The 20,590-nt window shown below is 28.3% G+C and overlaps 1 protein-coding gene across 2 annotated transcripts in view; it reads right to left on the bottom strand.

Moving 5' to 3' along the window:
- LOC107453345 (solute carrier family 4 member 11) overlaps positions 1-20,590 on the bottom strand; it is a 346,640-nt gene that overhangs the window by 241,812 nt on the left and 84,238 nt on the right. The window lies entirely within an intron of this gene.

Genomic DNA, 20,590 nt, shown 5'->3' with positions numbered 1-20,590 from the left:
ATGCCCTCCCCTTACTGTATTTGTTGCTTGGCATCGTCTCTCCATGCTAAGCACCAGATTATCCAGGAGTTCTTGGGGTAAACGTCTCTATTCCTCCTTTAACGCATCTTTCAGCTGAAGGGTGTTACCAGGAGGATACTGTCGTGTCGTAAGACGTCTCCCTAATGCATCCCACGCATGCTCTATGAGATTTAGATCTGGAGAGTAAGCTGGCCAATCCATTCGTGTGATATCTTCACTTTCCAGTAGCTCTTGAACATTAGCAGTACGGTGTGGCCGGGCGTTGTCATCCATAAAAATGAAGTCTGGTCCAATGGCCCCTCGGAACAGATGCGCATAGGGTAGGATTACCGCATTGCAGTAGCGGTCTCCAGTTACAGAACCTCGGTCGAAGATCTGAAGCTCAGTCCCCCCATTCAACATAATGCCACCCCAGACGACAACTCCAGGTCCACGGTAACGATCTCTATCTAGCAAATAAGCCACCTTTGTGGAGGCGCCTGGCCACTGTAAATCTTGATACTTGTCGTCCTGTGACTGTGCACAGTTGCTGAGATATGGTCCTCGCTGACTGAAAACGGTTTCTTTTCGCCTGGAGGACAATGTAACGGTCATCTCTTGGTGTTGTTTTCCTTGGACGGCCACCACCAACCTTCCGAGCAACTGTACCTGTAGTTTTAAAGGCATTCCAAGCACAAGAAACAACACTTTTGTTGATCCCGAACTCTTCGGCGACTCTGGTCACACTACGCCCCTCCTCAAGCTTCCCAATCATTCTTCCTCGAGTAAAGTCGTCTAAATGATTTCTTGAAGACATGTTTCACAAAACAAATCGCTTGCACTTGCAGCGAATGTCTTTAACTACGGCGCTCTTCATCCTTTTATCACAGCTTTGACCTGCGCGCGCCGACCCACAAGGTTTTCGTACACTTATATCACCTACGACGTTTTATTTCTGAAACTTGCATTCAAATAATCTTTCTACTGAATTACGTGCATATTATACTGCAATTTCATGGCTATCTTATACTTTTTGGGGGAGCTGTGGCCGAAAAACCACTTGTAGCTTAAGTTTTGCACACCAGTGTACATTTCTCTGAAAATCAAACATGTTTTAAAATTCTAATCAGTTTTAAATTCTAATAATTTGCTGCATTCCATTTAGCAAAGTTGTGGCAAAATTAGCAAAATGTACTGTAATGATAATTCAAACTTCACTTACTTAGATAGTTTACTTATTCCCAGTGTGCATAGTGTAAGTTACTCATTTTTAATTATACTAAAACTAATTAAATTACTAAACATATCCCCGAATACATAGACCTAAATTTCTGCTCTAGTTGAAAAAAAATCATTTTTAAATGAGAAGCAATCATTTTTCCCCTCGCAATAACTTTATAACATTATATTATTTATCACTCATTTAATTAACTAGTATTTCAGATAAATGAATAAATAATATTAAAACCTTTATAAAAACTTTAATCCGACATTGAGTAAGTTTTTTATCGAATTTTGAAAACAACTTAGATTCAACAAAGCAAAATGAATAACTTATGAAAGCTCTCATTATAGTATTTATAATTCATCTTTTACTATTGCAAGGGTTTTTAATGGCTTACCTTGTTAGAAATGAGACTTTTTTAAGGAAAAATCAGAAAGTTTTCAGGTACAATCTCTATAGTTCATTTTTTTTTTTTTAGTTTTTCAATCAAATAAAATGTGGTTCTTCGAAAATATAACACTTTAATTTCTCAGAAAGGTTTTTAAATGAGCATAAACATACACTAAGAAAAAGATTATGGTTAAAACTACCGAAATAGAATAAAATTTACTGTGTTTCTTGTTCTATCGGAAAGCCAAAAAAGAGTTGTTATTTTTGCAAAAGTATTTTGAAAATGATTTCCGTAAAATTAACTATTTTTTTTGTTACTATATTAACCAACCAAATTTTATCACATATTTTTATAATATATGACAAAATTTGTTATATAGGAAAAATTTAGTAATTTTATCATGACACCTTAGATCAAGGAAGGAAAACTTTTCATCTTTTAAATTTACATTTCAGTTTAGTTTTTTTGCTAAATGTGTGGTAAAAAGAACTATTATTTTGAAAACCAAAATTTCCATTAAACCATTACCAGAACCATGAACGGAACAATAATAAAAAAATTTATTAAATACCGTATACTTTGGTTTTATTAAACGGAATAATGTTTTGTTTGCTTATGTCGTTACAATACAGTACGGCAATTTTACCAGTATTTTTTTATTTATATTCCGTAAGTAAAATGTTCTTTTTAATACCGAAAATACATTCTTCATAATTTAATTTCTTCATTTTTATTTTAACATAATATTAATTCAGTCAAAATATGTCTTACTTTTTATTAAACACTTTTAACAGCATTTTAATTATGCGTTTATTTCAATTAAGAAGGTTTCTTTAACCAAACTTTAACTAAAAACACCATATTTATATGTGTGTATGTGTGTGCGTGAGAGAGAGAGAGAACATTGTCTGAAAATTTGAATTTGTTTATTTAAAACGTAAAAGGGAAACACCTGAAAACCCTTAATAGAAACTGAGACCTTTTTCTACATCTTTCGAAATACCCTTAAAATAAAAGTAAAGTAAGTAAACAATTCTTCCGAGACTATGCTTAATAGATGTCTATTACTTTCATTGACTATAATTAATTTCTCTTTTCTTGTCAATTTCACATCTTCAACATTTAATAGGGCTAAAATTAAGTACCAGAAAGATAGACTAAAATGATTAATGCGAACAGATTTGTGGGGAAAGGACAAGAAAAGGAAAAAAAAAGAATATATTAGCTAAAGGAAAGACGATGATAAAAGAAAAAAAATAAAAAGTAAAAACACTAATTGAGATAGATCAAGGCTCTTGTTTGTAAATAATGAATGTCACAGTTCGCGCTCCTTTGGGATAAAAGCTGTAACTTTGAAATAATGGACTCGTCTTCCCCAGTCACTACTTGCTAAATTGTTGATTAAACTATGCTTGTTACATCAATTTTGTTATCAAGGAAATGTTGTTGAAAGTTTTAAAAGTTTTAAAAGATTTAGATAAATTAGCTGAAAGGTTTAAAAAGAAGCTTTGACAAAAATGTATGGTTGTTAGTACAAGAATATATCACTTAGTTAAATGAAAAAACTTCTACTAGTTTAACAAACAAAAAAAGAGAAAAACACTAAAAATGAGGCACTATATCTATTTCTTATAACAAAAACAGTGTTATTGATAATTACATAGAGAAAATATGACATGAAATAGCGAATTAAAATCACGATAAAAAGTTAATTTTCTGTTCAAATTTAGTTTACTTTAATTGCTTAGCAACTCATCATATCGATAACTTTTTGGTGAGGGTTTCAGAAATTTTTCATATAGAATTTGAATATTTCGCAGAAAATACTGGTTCTTTAAGTTGTGGATGAAATTTGCTGTGGAAATCCAAAGAAAAATTTGTTTAACATATATGAATCTTAAAAAATGTCTGATACTTTCTCAAAATAGTAAAATAATTTAATTGGATTGGAATACAAAATTAAACGCGTGCTTAATCTAAAATATTCAAAAGAGAAATCGAAATTAACAAAATATTGTTACCGCTGTTGAAATTGAGGAAAACTATTAAATACAAATTTGCATATACTTTGTAAATAAACAAATGTACATGATCATTAACAAAAAAATTATAAATGTGAACTTTCATTGAAAAACTGTGAAACGCTTATCTTTTTAAAAGCATTTTTCATTGAAGCAATGAAATTTTATATTAAAACCCTTTTTAATAAATTTTGTTTAATAGTATAAAATAAAATCTGTGGAAAACCCCTTATATAGAACTTTTCTACAGAATTCATAAAATCTATTCAAAACAGTTGCTGGAAAATGTTTGAATTTTTAAGGCATTTAAATCGGAATTTTGATCATAAGTTATTAACTACGATTCAAAGCAAAATTATGAGGAAATAAAATTCTAAATATTTTCCACGCATACACAGTTTGAAAGGATTACTTTCAATGCTCTTATCTTGCGCAATTTTTGTCAGATTTTTTTTTAATTTTGAAATGATATTTTGTTATTATTATAATTTGGTTTAATTTCATTAAATATTTCGAGAGTTATTGTAAAAAGCCTATAGCAAACAAATTAGCTTTCTAAAAAAGAAAACAATTCCATATCTCCTTGAAATTCAAGCTATATCTACAAAATTTTATAGCATATAATTACTAAAGTAATCGAAACAAGTTAAAAGTTTTTTGCTATGTTTTCTGACGCAGGGAAGTTGAAAAACACTTTTTTCTATTCGTAATTTACTGCCGCTGCTTCAAACCTCATTGAAACTTCATTGATATGTGTGAGAAATCACATGATCTAAACACTTCTAAAGTTATAAAATAATTTTCTAAGTATTTCTTATAGCATACCTAAAATGTATAGGAGAGATGTTTGAAAGATTTTAAAAACAAATATCACTTTTTAGCGCAAGAAGTTAAAAAGTGATGAAAGAAAAAAGCAAATTATCCTGAAAAACTTGCACATTGGAACTAAAAAACACAAAATTTTTAACGGTCTCAAATACATCAAAATTGCTTACAACAGATTGCTTACAATTGCAACAACAGATTGCTTACATCAAAATTATTAAATCAAAAGTATAAGGAATTGTATTTATACTTTCAGCAACATTTTTAAATCGGGAAAAATCTTATCATTAGCTCAGAAGAAAATATTGTTGCTTTATTTCTTTTTTTCATATGCTGTACAAATTCAAGACTTTTCCATCAATACATTTTAGTTTATTACATTTTTATATTGTAATGTAAAGGTCAAATTATTTTGAAATTAAAAAAAATCATTCAAAAATTGTGAAACAATATTTATAAATCCATTTAAGTTCCGTAATATTAAACTCAAAATAGTTTTAGGAACAAGCATTAATCCATTGGCAATAATCAACAATAATCCATTAAAAGATTTGTTTGAAATGCTTATATATAAATGAAACTTTGTAGGCATAGATGAAACAGGATATTTTGCAGACATCATGACATTATTATCACGTTCTCAAGACATTAACTGGAATATAACATTTGTTTATCTACAAGAAAGATGTTAAAAACAAACATCATTCTTTCATCTTGAGAAGTTTGGAAATGATAAAAACGGAAAGTTAATAGTTCTGAAAAGCATATTACTTTATCTGTGACATAAAATAGGATGGATGATGTAAAGCAATCAAATATTTGTTGATTGTTTAACCTTAAGATTATATAACAAAAAAATTACATTAGAACCCCATTTTTGCATTAACTTCTATAGGTATATTCTAGATGATATTGACAGAATAATTTAAAAGGAAAAATGAGGATTTTGAAATATTATTTTGCTCTTTTTAAGCAACTACACCTTTTAAATAATACTCTAAGGTTAGTTTTCAATTTATAAACTGATTTTACGATATTATTAGTGCAAATTTTGAAAGTTTAATACCAAAATTTATTATTCTTAATCATAAAATGAGTAATTCTAATTTCTTTTTCAACTTTAACTATGAAGTAAAGTAAACCTTTTTTGAAAAATTGCATTTTCAGGGACAATTCCCTATTCGAGAGACAATAAGAAATAACAATTTTAAGTGGGTTTGAAAATCAAAATGAGTGAAAATATTTTAAAGTATTCCTAATTCGCTATAAGATACTTCATATCTAAATACAATGTTAAAAAATATTTTTCTGACAAATTATCTATTAATTTCAGGTATCACGTGTGGGAAATAATAGTGGAATTATTCTTTCACCATGCTCATTATAAAGCCCTATACTTGACGCCCGATAGAAAACGAAAGAGAGGAAGACCGAAACATACTTCGCAAAGGTATATGCACCAAGATCCGTACAAAGAAAAATTAAATGAATGAGAGGAGGAAAAATACTGGCTCAGAATAGGGGTGCCTGAAAAAAGATACTTCGTACCAGCTGGCACGAAGAGGATAAGTAGGTACGTATTTTAGAAAATTTCATGGTTACTTTACTTTACTTGAGAAAAATAAGTTCTCATTATTTAAAAATAAGTTTTTTTTAAGTAGAATAAACTAATAAAGCTGTTTTCTTTTTTCTTTTTCTTGTAAATTAGTGTACACTGAACAAAATTCCGGGTCAAATTACGGTATAAAACACTTTACTTTACTACACTGAACTTCAGGTGCATGAACCAAAAAATCCGTTTGACGGCAACATCCACCTTTATCGAAATCAAACTGCAATTTTTACAGTAATATTTATTTAATTAGTGTGATTGCGGGATTTTTTGGAAATTAATACTGTACAAAATTACAGTATATCAGATTATTTTTTCTGAATTATGTTCCATTTAAAATAAATTTCAGGATAAAAAGTACTGTCATTCAGGGCTCTGGTACATTTAAACCTAAATTTTATCCAGAATTTCTTACAATGCAGTCGAATTTTGAGACAAAGAACTGATCTATTTGATTAAATTTTGGGCACAGTTACGTCAAAACAAAATAGCGTAGTTACAACTTTCTACCAGTCATCGGCTTCGTGCACAGTGTCACCTAAACACCTCGAAATAGCATGATTTTTTTTGTGATAATAACTATTAATTTAAAATTTATTAAATAAAATCCAGTCAAATATAAAGTTCTTTGTAAATACCTAAATTCCAACTCTAAGCTTTTTAAGATAATAATGGTATAAACACTAATACAGTTTTATCAAGAACATAACAGAAATCAAATGCATCATTTGCGGTAATAATACTTAAGTGTGTTCATTATCTCAGGTTTATACTTAAATTCATGACAAACATTATCTTATTTTATTTTTTGAATGTATACATACTAAATTTAGACCTAGCTAAAAATTTTAGCATAAAATAAAAAACACATAAACATATAATACAACATATAATAAATAATTTTAACATGTAATAAAAATACAAAATATATTAAGCAAAGCATACAGCTTGCCTCAAATTAAATCAAAACACATCTAAACTTTACGTTTCTTCCTTTCTCTATTCATTACGAAAAAAAAGTGTTAATTTTTTTAAAATTATAAAACAAAGAATTGTTGAAATTCACCTGAGGAAACCTATTTAAATTTATTTTATTTAATAACCGGTGTTGAACAACCAACTCAATTCTGAGTTTATGACTATCAGTGCTCAACTCTGCATCCTTGTCATTTTTGATCCAACCTAAAAGACAAGAAAACTCCAGGATCAAGTATTGGGAAAAATTAGAAATCATGGAGGACTTTTTTGATGGAACTGACACGTATTTGCTTTCTTTCCTTTTTCAAGTTAAAGTGTAAGCATCAAGGTTCAATAAAATTTGAATAACTTTGATTAAGGTTTCAAAAAAATAATAGAAGCTTTTTGAAATGTAAAAAACTGTCGTGTTTTTTAGCTAGTTCTATAATTACAACAAATATGATACATTTTTATAAATTCCCACTCTTAGATAAATATAATAAAGCACAACACAGTTCCTGGGAGTATTTTTATATTTATAAATAACTCAACAAAAGCTTATATTTAATTCAACAATCGAATGAGCTTATTGTATTGTTAGATTTGACAAAAACATATCTGTTATTATTGTTTGAGACACTAGGGTGTCAACGGATTATTAGTACAAATTTAAAGGGAGGTATAAGACATCACAAAGATTCAGAATTGAATAGCAACTCATGGTCAGGTAGTATAGTCAGCACGTGGTCCCATCATGGAAGGTCCCATCAACGACGAAACCTCTATATTCATGTCTCAAAAATTCAATAATTTAGAGAGACCTTGTTAAATGTTGTTTTGTAGAGCACTCAATGTGTGAAACTAATTATGAACATTATAATAACAAACTATTCAAAGTAAGTATATAGTAATATGAAAAAAAAGTTTTTTGACTTATAAAATGAATTATGTCTGATCCAAAACAGTATTAAAATCGTATCTTCCTATCACGATCTTAAAAGCCTTCAAAAAAATTTTATTTTTCTTAAAGTAAACTCATATCTAACTAAAAAAGTTAAAACATTTTTTTAAAGGGATTCCAAAAAATAAATACTTTTAAAATTATTTTATTTTGTAGTTATTTTAAATGACAAATTAAAAAATCAAAATTGGTGTAAAACATATGAACATTTATTAAAACATCATAAGTCACTATGTGAGAAAAATTCGACTACCTGAATTTTGTAGAAATATAACTTCTGATTTAGAGTTTATAAATAGTTACTAGAAAAACTAATACATCTATTAGTTTATCTATTAGTTTATCTAATAAAATTAATTTAAAATTTCCCTACAATTATTCCATGTAGCTATGTATTCTCTGAGTATTCAAATTATAGATAATTATAGTTACATAATATGTTAATACCAGCGAATTACTTTTAAAAATGATTTCAAATTCAAAGCAATATAGAAAAAATTTTGTTTATCTAATGAAAAAAATATTAAATTATTTTTTAAAAATTTTCCTTATGCACTATGCTTTTCTTTTTTTACTTTTTTCCTCAAGATTTAAAACTGCCAATAGCAATTCCTCTTCGAACAAATGCAAATAAATTAAAATGTTAAATGATTGGAGAAATAACAATTAATTTTATTATATAAAATACATAATAGTTTCGTTGAATTTACTTCTATTTCTAAACATAAAAATGAATAGATTTTAAATTGAAAAGTTTTGTTGATGAAATGTGGATCTCAGCCAACTCTATCTGAACACTCATATCAACTTTATTTTTATGACTCTCAAATGATAACATTTTCCCGTTATCAGGAGAAGAAAGAAACCTCTATATTCATGTCTCAAAAATTCAATTATATTTACAAGAATTCTATGAAGGAAAGAAAAAGAATATGGAAGGGAAGCAAACAGTTTTATCGTAGAAAAACATCAAATGATGTTATTAGTTTCTTGAGATTCGAAGAAATAGCTGAAACTTCAAAACAAGAAGAAAACATAAATCACTGTGCTATAGAAAAGTATTCCCATTCTAATAAAGCTTTTTCTGCATTATAAATCATATTTTTACTATTTTAAATATATATATATATANTATATTATGATAAGGCAATAGAACTATATTAAGAACTACTAAGAAGAACTACTTACATGTGTTTCGAAAAAGAGGAAACTATTAATTTCATTAGAATTAAATAAAATGTATGCAGCCCAAGTTGTTTAAATGAGAAGTTTCAATGGGTAAAATGACAAGATATATACATAATTTTTTTAGATAAATGCTGCTATTCACAAGAATTTATATTGGTTTTTCTCTTAAAAAACGAACTTTAACATTATAGATCCTTCTTATAAAAAGTATATATTTATAAAGTTTTTCAGAGGCACAAATTTTAGTTATTAATATCACAGAAATTTAATATCTCTTAGTGTGTTATATAAGGAAATGTCAACCGAAACATGAAAATTTAAATGTTTAAAAATAATAAACATTTTATATTATTTTAAAGATTTTATAATGCAATTTAATAGGTTATTGAGTCAAATTTCAAATTATAAATTGATTTTATCAAAAACGCCTAATAACTTCTTTCACAAATTTTGTCTGATCAATTGGTTTATAGTAATAAAAAAAATTTTAACTTTTTTTTCTTTTCAGATAAAAATAGTCAAAGTATTTTGATGGACATTTTATGGTCACGCCGAAAGATTACTGAGCAAAAATATCCTCATGACACTTCTAAGCAAAACACTTTGATTTAAGAAGAGTTTTCTTAGCTCAATCATACTAGAGGATTCAGTTAAAAAAAGTTTGAAGTTTGAATGAATATTTAAATAAAGTATATAAAGATGCTTTCCAATGAGACTTTCGTGACAGACCCTTTGCTTGCCCTGGAGTTTTTGAGAGTGTATGGACTCATTGATAATGTCTAGCAGCCGCTAGACAGTGAGGGGATTAGTCACACATATAAAGATGCAATAAAAAAAATTCAAAATGTATTTTTTTACTAATAATTTAAAATATGTTAAGGAAAATATACAAAGTTTTGACAATCACGTTTTTTATTTCTAAGCATTTGACTATAAAACTAAAAAAATTATTCTAAGATCTAAACATATGACTATCTGTTACGAACATTCGTGTAAACATGACAGGTTAAAATAGTTCACTCTACTAAAAACGCAGCGTTTAAATACTTTCTTTGACAAAAGTAACGTGTTATTATTTACTCTAAAAAAACAAAGATATTATTCTCGGAGAAAGTTTCTATTACGTGACAATGCAGGGTCACGTTTCATTTTCGAACATTTCATAGAAGCAAAATCTAGCATCCTTCACGTATTTTGTCTGTATGCTCCTTGATTTATTTTGAAGAAATTTTTATAAATAAAAAAAGTTACGGTGGAAAACTTTAACATACACACACACACAAGATATATCGATAAAATGAAATTTTAAATGCGCACTACAGAATAAACCAAAATCTCATTTCGGCTGCCAAAACCTGTAAAAACCACAATAATATATATTTTTTAAAAATCTCATTGTTTTCTTGTCGTCACTTTGAGAATAAACGAATGAAACACTCCTCGCTAGAGTTTAAAATATCACATAACAATAGTTGTGAAACATTCGACTTTCCCGAGTTAATAAGTATGTGTTAAGTAACCCTCGGGAACAAATTTTTTGCTGCATTTATAATCCAATACTTGAATACTACAAAGACTTGATCTTTCCTAATTCGAGCAAGGGGATTTCAAACCTGAAATTAGCTTTGCTTCTAAAGAACTGACATTTTTAGTCTACTATTTGTCAAAATATATAGTGCACAAAAAAAATGGACTGCCCTGAGTAACTGTTGATCTAAACATTGGATCTTCACGTTCTAGGACTCAATCTTAATAGCTCGAAGGGGTGATACCTTTTTCTCGACGGATTTGGTTTTCTGATCTCAAAAGATATGGGGGATAGCCACAATCTGGGAAATATGATCCCTATAGTTTGGTCTGGACTCCTAAATGTTAATTTTACTTTTTCGTATTTTACTATATCTTGAGAAATTTTAAAGTTCAATATGCTTTTTGAACACAATTGTAAAATTCGTTTATCCAAAGATAATTTCATGTAATACAAACTTTTCGTAATAATTTATTGTTTTTTATTATTTTACCTATTAAAGTTCGATAAAATGTTTGGAAAGGTATTGAATTTTTTGCATCCTTTGAAGGAACGTAATTTTACATGGCAAAATACAAAATTTGAGTAAACCCGGTTGAATAGTTCCTAGGAAATTGAATTTTAAAATCTGACTTTCTTGAAATCCTATTTCTCAGGAACTATTCAACCAATTTGACTCAAATTTTGTATTTTATCATTCAAAATTATCTTCTTTAGGACTCGATCTGAATGGTTCATAGGGGTAACTGCAAATATGCCTACTAGTTTGTGCAGTTTTGTGACCACAAATATGCTAACGCATTTAAATTACGAAGTCAAATTCAAAAATGTACTTTCTTTGAATAAAATCCTTTTTTTCTCCGCTTTTGAATTTCTTACTCTCAAAATATAGAGTGCAGCCGCAATCTGAGGAATATGATCTTAATAATTTGGCCAATACAAGGTTTCAACCCCTTAATGGTAATTTTACTTTTCGCGTATTTCACTATATCAAACGAACATTTTAAACGAATTGAAAAGTTTTTGCACACAATTACAAAATTCCTTTATCTAAATGCATTTAAATTCAAAAATTAAAAATTAATTTATAGTGATTATTTTTTATTTTTATAATAGTAGTCAAGAAAAAAATTTGAATTCTAAGGTATACAAATTTTTACATTATTTTAAAGAATGTGTTGTTGCAAGACAAAATACCGAATTTGAACAAAATTCTTGGAATTTGTTCCTGAGAAATGGAATTTTAAATACATGACTTCTTTAACGGTTGACCAGAAATCCTGGTTTTCAAAATTATAGTTCTTACTACCACACATTTAGTAAAAAAATACAATATTTGAAAGTAAATTTAACCGAATAAATAATACTTATGCCATTCGCTAGTGTATCATGATAAAATTACCAAATTTCAACATATTTTCCAAATTTTATTTCGGAATTATAAAGTCATATTTTATTGTTAATTTTACCAAAATCACTACCAAGGCACGTTGGTTGAAGCTACTGAGCTTCTTTGGTGCTTTTCCATAGAACCAGACACATGGTATAGTTTTCATTTAGTTTCAACTACAATTTTTTTCTCAGTGTACCATTAAAATTGAAATTAATTTTTATTTTTAATCTAAAATGTCTTAAAAGACATTTATGACATTTTGAAAAGACATTACATTAAAAGTTTAAGGTATAAAAATGATTCTTAAAGTACACTATAAGAAATTCTTAATGAAATTACGGTAAAAAGTATATCCGTAAAACCACTTTTAATATTATTAATATAATAGTTATAATAATACCATTCATAAAATCATTACGCTACTTTATAATTACGAATTGAAATAGGTACTAAGGGCCATTTTAAATGCACACACACACATTTTCATGTTTCCGAATATATCATATCTGTAATTAATAATAATTATTAATTAATTTTGCTAAATTTTTTACTGTATAATTCAAGTTTTTCAGACTACAATGCTGCGCACTAAAAAAGATCACTCTTTGCACTAAAATACTTTATCTTTTTAAAGTAGATTTCTTTTAAATTTATTAAAATTTCATTTAACAAAAGTTTCAAATAAGCTCTTAAACTATATAATTTTTTTTTGAAATCAAATTTGAAAAACAGCTAAATGAAAACTGAATCATAGCTTTCCAAAGAAGCTCATCTTTCTATCACAAATAAACGTATACAGATAACATAGGCTCTAATCTCGGCAAATTGGTTTTCTTTCCTGTCCTAACTTGCGTTTAACATAAAGTAGTAAATGAATAACAACTCTAACTTAATTACTCTCTATTACTCTATGTAATTACTTTTTGATGAGTAATTAGAGTTGCATTGCTATTCGACTAAAGATGAAACCATTTTGGATGTAACTGTTTAGGGAATATAAAAGAAAAAAAAATTGGAGAATACAATTCAATTTTTGTAAGTTAGGTATGTTTTACTTTTTTTCAAAAAATTGTTTCAGTTATAATAAATTACTCAGTTTAAGGAAAATTATAAAGCATTGATAATTTAAAGTAATTTTTTAAAAACGTTACACGGTTAAATTATCACACGGAAAAACAAAATTCTGGTAACATTAAAGCTACAGCACAGTATAGTAAGGAAATTTTTGGTTGAAAAAAAGAAACATAATTCTGGTTAATAAAACCAAAATATGCAGTATTAAAATATACATTATACTATTCGTTAGATAATTTTTCCGTTCACACGAAAATTTTGAATTACAAAATTATACTCATTATTACCTTACAATTTGTAACAAATACAAGACTGAAAAGTAAATTTAACCAAATAAAGGGTATTTATGTCATGCTCTAGTGTATCATGATAAATTTAACAAATTTTACCATATTCATCTAATTTTAACACATATTTTAAAACTATATAGCATTGTTAATTTTTCCAAGTTGTTGCCAATGCACTTTGGTGAAAATTACCTTGCCTTTTGGTGTTCCTATAGAGCCAAAACACTGCAAATTTTACCATATTCTTGTAGATTTGAAAATACTTTTTTTTTCTCAGTGCATAAAGTTTTCATTAATTTTGACACAAACTTATGCAAGTCAAAGTATTTCTCTTTTTAAATTAGCCCTAATAAAATCAACAGGATTATTTTTATATACGATATGATTTCATATGCCTGATAAAATAATTATGTACAGGGTAACAAAAAAATATAGGGATCATTTTTGAATGCTTTTATTTCCAAAATTTATTACAGAAATTCAGCGATGCTTCTCAATATGTCGACCTCCAGCATAATAGATTTGTCTACAACGCTTCGGCTATGATTTTAAAGCCCGCAAAATGATTTTCTGGGGGATTTTCTTCACATCTTCTCTAATAGCTCTTTGAAGGTCTCTCAATGTAGAAATTCTTCTCTTATTCAGTTTGTTTTTCAGATGTCCCCATAGGAAATAGTCGCATGGTGTAGCATCAGGACTGTTTGGAATCCATTGTTCTGGTCTCAGGAATTGCACTTGCTGATCTGTTAGGAATTTCTGGGTGACCTTAGATGCATGCGATGGGGCAGAGTCCTGATGGAACACAGCATCACCATTAGGGTACAATCTGCAGTAATCATCCTTAAGAAAGGGCTTTAATATCTTCTGTATATAATACTCAGAATTTATTTTGGCCCCAGGTTTCACAAACCGAGGTTTGGTCACACCATGGGCGGATATGCCCATCCAAACCATTACGCTTTTAGGATGAGGCACCGTGGTTGATGGTGTCAAGTCTCGCCTGTTCTGCCCGTGACTAAGATATTGAACTTTAGATTTAGCATTGGTATCAGATAGATAGATCCAAGCTTCATCAGTTGTAATGAACTTTCGTCATCAGTCCTTACGGGGAAGCTTGTAGAGGGGCCATGAACGTTGCCTCCTAGTTTTTTATGGCATTTTTTCTTCAACTTTTGTTTTAGTTTATAGCTTACAACTTGCTGACTCACGTTAAGAGCTTTAGCCATGCTTGCCTGTGTTGGTGGATCCGGTTTTGAAGTCATCTTATCAAGCTTCTGCAAATTTGATTTTTTCAATTTGCTTGGCCGTCCACTTCTTTTTGGTTTTACATTATTTTGCATCGATCCGAGTTTTGAATTCTTGATGCGACTGATATGGCTGAGTGAAATCGCAATACCTTTCTTTTTAAAATGGGTTTCTATAATTTTGTGGCTCCATCGAAGTTCTAAAAATGCTTGTACTTGACCAATTAGCTTTTTGTCAAATTTCTTCAAAGGCATTTTTGTGATTTTATTAAATAGCATTGCAATTGAAAGTCTAATAGCAGAGCTTTATATCAGTATGCTATATATGTAAAAAGGTTTCAACCCACTGGCGGTTAAGGAAATGGGCAAAATTGGGAGAATGTTTCTCCCCAACACACAGTTCCCCTATCCATTAACATGGGAAAACCGGTTTTGCTATGCAGAGAAGACTGCAGGTTAAAATGCGACTTTTTACGTGCAGAACCGTCAGTGGGTTAAAACTTTAGTGGTAGATAACCACAAAAGTGATCCCTATACTTTTTTGTTACCCTGTACTTTTGTAAAGCACACCCATTCTAAAACTACTAAATTTCTTTCTGCTTTACTTTCAATAACATCTATTATTATATTTATATATGCAAAATAAGAACTTTGAAGAGTGTTAAACACTAATATCCTTCAAAATTGCTTAATATGATTCAAGATTGAATCATAGTATAGTGCTTCTAAAGCTTAATTACAAAATATTATGTCACAATTATCTGTTACGGGAGTGGAATTGAAAGGTATGTAACATCGTTCAATTTCACTCTTGTATAAAGTTGTAGCCAAATTATTCCGTATTCTGGTTCAAGGTACCGATGCCGGTGATACAAACTTTCTCATAGTGTAATGTATTAATAATTACAGGTATATCTTTAGTTATACAATAATTATGAATATTAATAATTATACATAATTTGTTATTGCATTAAGAAAATAATACAAAGACATGTCTTGTATATAAAAGCATGTAATACATGCTTTTTATGAAATTCCTCTAATTGTTTGAAGGTATAAAGAAACACTATACACTGTGAAAACTTTCGAATCAAATAAAGGTGTAAAGTACCGGCACTGATGGTGCAATTACCATAAAATGTATTTTATCGTAAACTTTTTACAGTATAATATTATATCATAATTTTTGCAGTAATATTTATTTAATTAGAGAGATACAGTGATTTTACGTTTTTATTACTGTAATAAACAACGGTATATCAGATTTTTTTGTTCCGTAGCATGTTCCGGAAAAATGGATTTTGCGGTAACGAGTGCAGGCACTTTTTACCGTAATTTGATCCGGAAGTTTTTACAGAGAGCGACAAATTTGATATCATGAATTAATTATGCTATTTCCTGAGCTAGAAACATTTAATGATTAAATAAATGTTATTTTTAGTTTATTTTAGTATTTAAAACTTTTTTTCGAGAAAAATACTTTATTACAAAAGTAGTAGTATGTAGCATTTTCAAATGTACATAGGTTTATTGAAAAAAAATTAGCTCGCAGAAGTTTGATTTTAATACAAAATATAAAAAACAAACTCCCTAAAATATTAAAAATTAAACTATCTATCTTTAAACAGCAGTAAATGCACTTTGCGATATAATTTGGTGTATCATATATGATCAAATCATACATGAATCATACGATGATATAAAAATACCAAAACATAAAAAAAGACATTGCACCTAAAGTGGTAATTTGCCATTATGGTACAGTTTTAAAAACCCTTTATACAACATACTTTTAGTGTTATTTATTTTATTTCAAGAACCTAAAAAAATACGCAGGAAATATTACAGCATAGAGAGCATTTTTACTTAAAATCTACCAATGTTCTAGCAGCTATTCTGAAAGTCAGTTAAGAGTTTTTGGTTTTCTCTTTTGAGTGAAACGAATACTAAAAGTTCCATTTATTTTTCAATGGCCAAAGAAAAGTAATAGACGGTATTTCTAATATTACAAAGATAAATTATATTATGCATGCTTGCAAAATAGACTGCTACAGGAACTTAGCAGAAGTAAGCGAAGCTTTACCTTGCTCAGCAAACAAGCAATGGCATGCAGTGAGGAAAAAGAAAGCTACTGCCTCAGGCATAGAGCTCAAAGAGACATGCAGTTGAAAAAAAATAACAATAAAACTTTAAATTTATTATACACTGCTGAAAATTTCGAGCCATGTTGCACCAAATATTAGTATTCATTTGCTGGTTACATAAAATTGAGATCAATTTTACCATATTTTGGTATTGTCAATAGTCCCAAATACCAGTAGAAGGCTGCAACAAATGTAAGGGTTTTGAAGAAACGAAACACCTATTTTTATACTACATTTCTTTTCTTTCATAAAACCAGAGGAAGTCTGCAACATTATTAGTATTTTTAAAGCTCTCAAATGCAGGTCAAGGTCGATATTTACCGCAACAAAACTATTTACCGTAAGTAGGTTATTTCATGACATACCTCTAACCATTTTATACAACCAAAGGCCACGTAAAAGAAATAAAATTTTATCAATGCAAATAAGACATTTACCTACCTAACTAAGTTGATACTTGAAGTAACATGCTTTTGTCGTGCCGATACACCGAGTCCGAGTAGTAAAGAAAACATGGCGTCGTAAATAAACATTGTACAATTTACAGCCACCGTCAATGTTTTGTGTCTTTTACCAAATTTTTGTGTAGTCAGTTGATACTTGAAGAAACATCCTTTTGTCGTCCCGATACACCGAGTCCGAGTAGTAAAGAAAACATGGCGTCGTAAATAAACATCGTTCAGTTTACAGCCACCGTCAATGTTTTGTGTCTTTTACCAAATTTGGTGCAGTTAGTTGCACCATGGAAGTATTTCTCGATCATACTTTACAATTTATGGTGTAACTAAAATAAAATAATCTTTCATTTAACTAAATTTTGGGATATTGAGAAACTTTGCACCAAATACTGGTTGAAGATTTATCGAATTTTTTTACAGTGTATTTTTTTATAGCGAAATTAAGGTTTTGAGAGATATTTATCCGGCTTCAAACAAATTTAATAATAAAATTTCAGATCATTAAAATTAAAATATCCTTTGTATTTAGGAAAAGAATGGAAGAACATTTAGTGTAAAAAATAAATTTTTACCATGGAATGATTTTCCATTAGATTACATACAAAAATATAAAAAAATATATTTTAAGTCATATTTTTTTCTTCAAGTACATTGGCTTTTTTTCACCAACAGTCCTCTTTTGAGGAGAATTTAGTCGACTAGTTTGCTCCGGACATCCAAAAATCTCTGAATGCCACTGAGAACAAGTCTTACCTGGTAGAATTACATGCACGATTTTCTTAAAAGCACGCATTTTAGAGCCATCGTATATAGTTTTTTTTTAGGTTTTACTGCACGGAGAAAAAATTCTATAAAATTTACCGTACTGGGTGGTAATAACATTACCAAACCAAAATATGCCGTGTTAAACCATTCATTTGGTAATTTTTCCGTTCATATGATAAAGCTTTACCGATAACACTGGTTTTAAAAATTATGGTTTTATTACCACGCATTTAGTAAAAAATACAAAACTGAAAAGTAAATGTAACCGAATAAATGTTTTGTATGCCATGGTCTAAATCCTCGTGGTAAAATTATCGAATTTTAACTCATTTACCAAATTTTATCATATATTATAAAATTATCTACTCTAAAATCATATTTTATTATTAAATTTACCAAAATCCTTATTAAAGCACTTTGGAAAAAATTACTGATCTTTTTAATGTTTCCATAAGAGCCAGAAACACCGTAAATTTTACAATGTTCTGGTAGCTTTGATGCTGCTTTTTTTCAGTGTGGATAAATTACTCTTCTTTATTGGGAAGTTTATATTCGCCACCAAACTCGATTCATGAAGATCAAATTTTAATCTATTTTATTGCTGTTCGAATTTCAATTTGTTATGTTATAGAATAATTGCTATGTTATGCGCCAACAAATCATAAATATATTGCTAGTTGCCAAAAAAATTTAAATTATATTTCATATTAAAACCTTTTCAGTAATAATTATTTTTAAAAAAACTAACTTTAACACACTTATTAAAATTCACTAAAGTAATTGTCGTTTGTATTCGATTGTTGTTAAAATAGTCATGAAAATAATAATGAAAATAAAAATCAAAGCAACCCTTAAAGTTAAGAACTGCACTACTTGGATAGAAACCCTTAAAGTTAAGAACTATTCCACTTGGATAATAGAGTTCCGAATAAATTAGGAAGTAAATAAGTGTAATATTTTTCACATTTATTTAAACATAGCTTCGTTTGCAAAGTAACTAACAGAAACTTACTAGCTTCTGTGGTGTGGTCTTAGAGACTGCTTGGTTAATATTAATATTAAATGAACCCATGATCTTCAATTTTACCAAAACTTATCTACGCCGTAAAATACTTTGGTGTACATTTGCTCCCATTTTTGGTGTTGAAACTTTCAGCACTGAATGTAGTCACATTTTTTACTTACTTTTTCACTTTTGAAGTTTTATTTATTTATTTACTCATTTTTTAGCTGTTTACTGTCAACATTTTTTCATGCGCATTATATTCTAGTTTTTGATTTCATTGCAAAAAAATTTAGTTTAAAAACAAGCATATTTTCAGAAATTTCAAATTTTTTATTTACTTTTTCACTTGTATAATTTTATTTAATTATATAGTCATTTTTTGTTGCACATTTTTTCTTGCTCATTAGATTCAAGTTTATAGTTTCGTTGCAAAAAAACATTTTGTTTAAAACAAGCATATTTTTAACAATAGATTCCCACTTTTACAATTTTACTTAATTCAAACAATTTTTATTTCTTTCAATTGTTATTTTATTGTTATTTAAATGTTTAATTATTATTAATTGTCATTTATTTAATTTTTGCATAATAACTACTCCTCTCTAGTTGAAAATAAATTTAGTTTACCTCACTACCAAACTTTTTGGTGACTATACTCCAAAATCTTTAAAGTGAACATTAAACTCCTAATTCATTTCATAAATATTTCTAAATCTACTATGTATCGAGTGTATTTTTATATAAATTATTTAAAAATTATCGTTTTTAAAGTTACAAATATATCAATTAAACATTAATCTTCATTAACAGTAAATTACAAACCTAAGGAAATTAAAATTCAATTAAAATATTTATATCTTGCCTAAAAAGTGAAATGAACTATGTCTAATTAAATAAGTTTTAAAAATATATCAATATAAAGTATACTGTAAGAGTAGAAAGACTTTATCATCGTAAGTTAAGTATTTCTTATGATTACGTAAGAAATATTCTTATTTATTGTGCTAAGAAAATATCAAAAATACTTAATTTATGATGCAATTTTGAAAATTGCAAAGAATAAAAAGGTTAAATTCCAGTTACTAAATACAGCTAAGACATCAATAGAATAAACAAAGATGAAATGCAAGTCATCTGATTTGCAAATTGATTAAAATATCTCATAAGTTGCGGAATAATGTTAATAAATCATGTTTTTTTGATTACCAATGAGGCAAACGAGATGTGATTTTTATTAAGTTACGATTCAAGTAAAATCTATTATTCATTTCATTAGGGGTATGAGTTGAATGAAAATGGACAGCATTAATTCTCTTTCTTGATAAGAATGATTATTTTTAGTTTTTCAAAGTATTTCTGATCGAGAAATATGGATTCTTCTTCTATTTATTAAATACATTAATAAAGTGAATCAATAATTTTTTTTAACATTTAATTTAAAAGTATGTTGAACGAACATTTACATTTGTATATAGATAGATGTAGTGAAAACATGAAAAAGAAAAGAAAAA

Source organism: Parasteatoda tepidariorum, chromosome X1 (assembly GCF_043381705.1).
Source record: "Parasteatoda tepidariorum isolate YZ-2023 chromosome X1, CAS_Ptep_4.0, whole genome shotgun sequence".
Lineage (NCBI taxonomy): Eukaryota > Metazoa > Arthropoda > Arachnida > Araneae > Theridiidae > Parasteatoda > Parasteatoda tepidariorum.
This window is presented reverse-complemented; position numbering and strand designations above follow the sequence as displayed.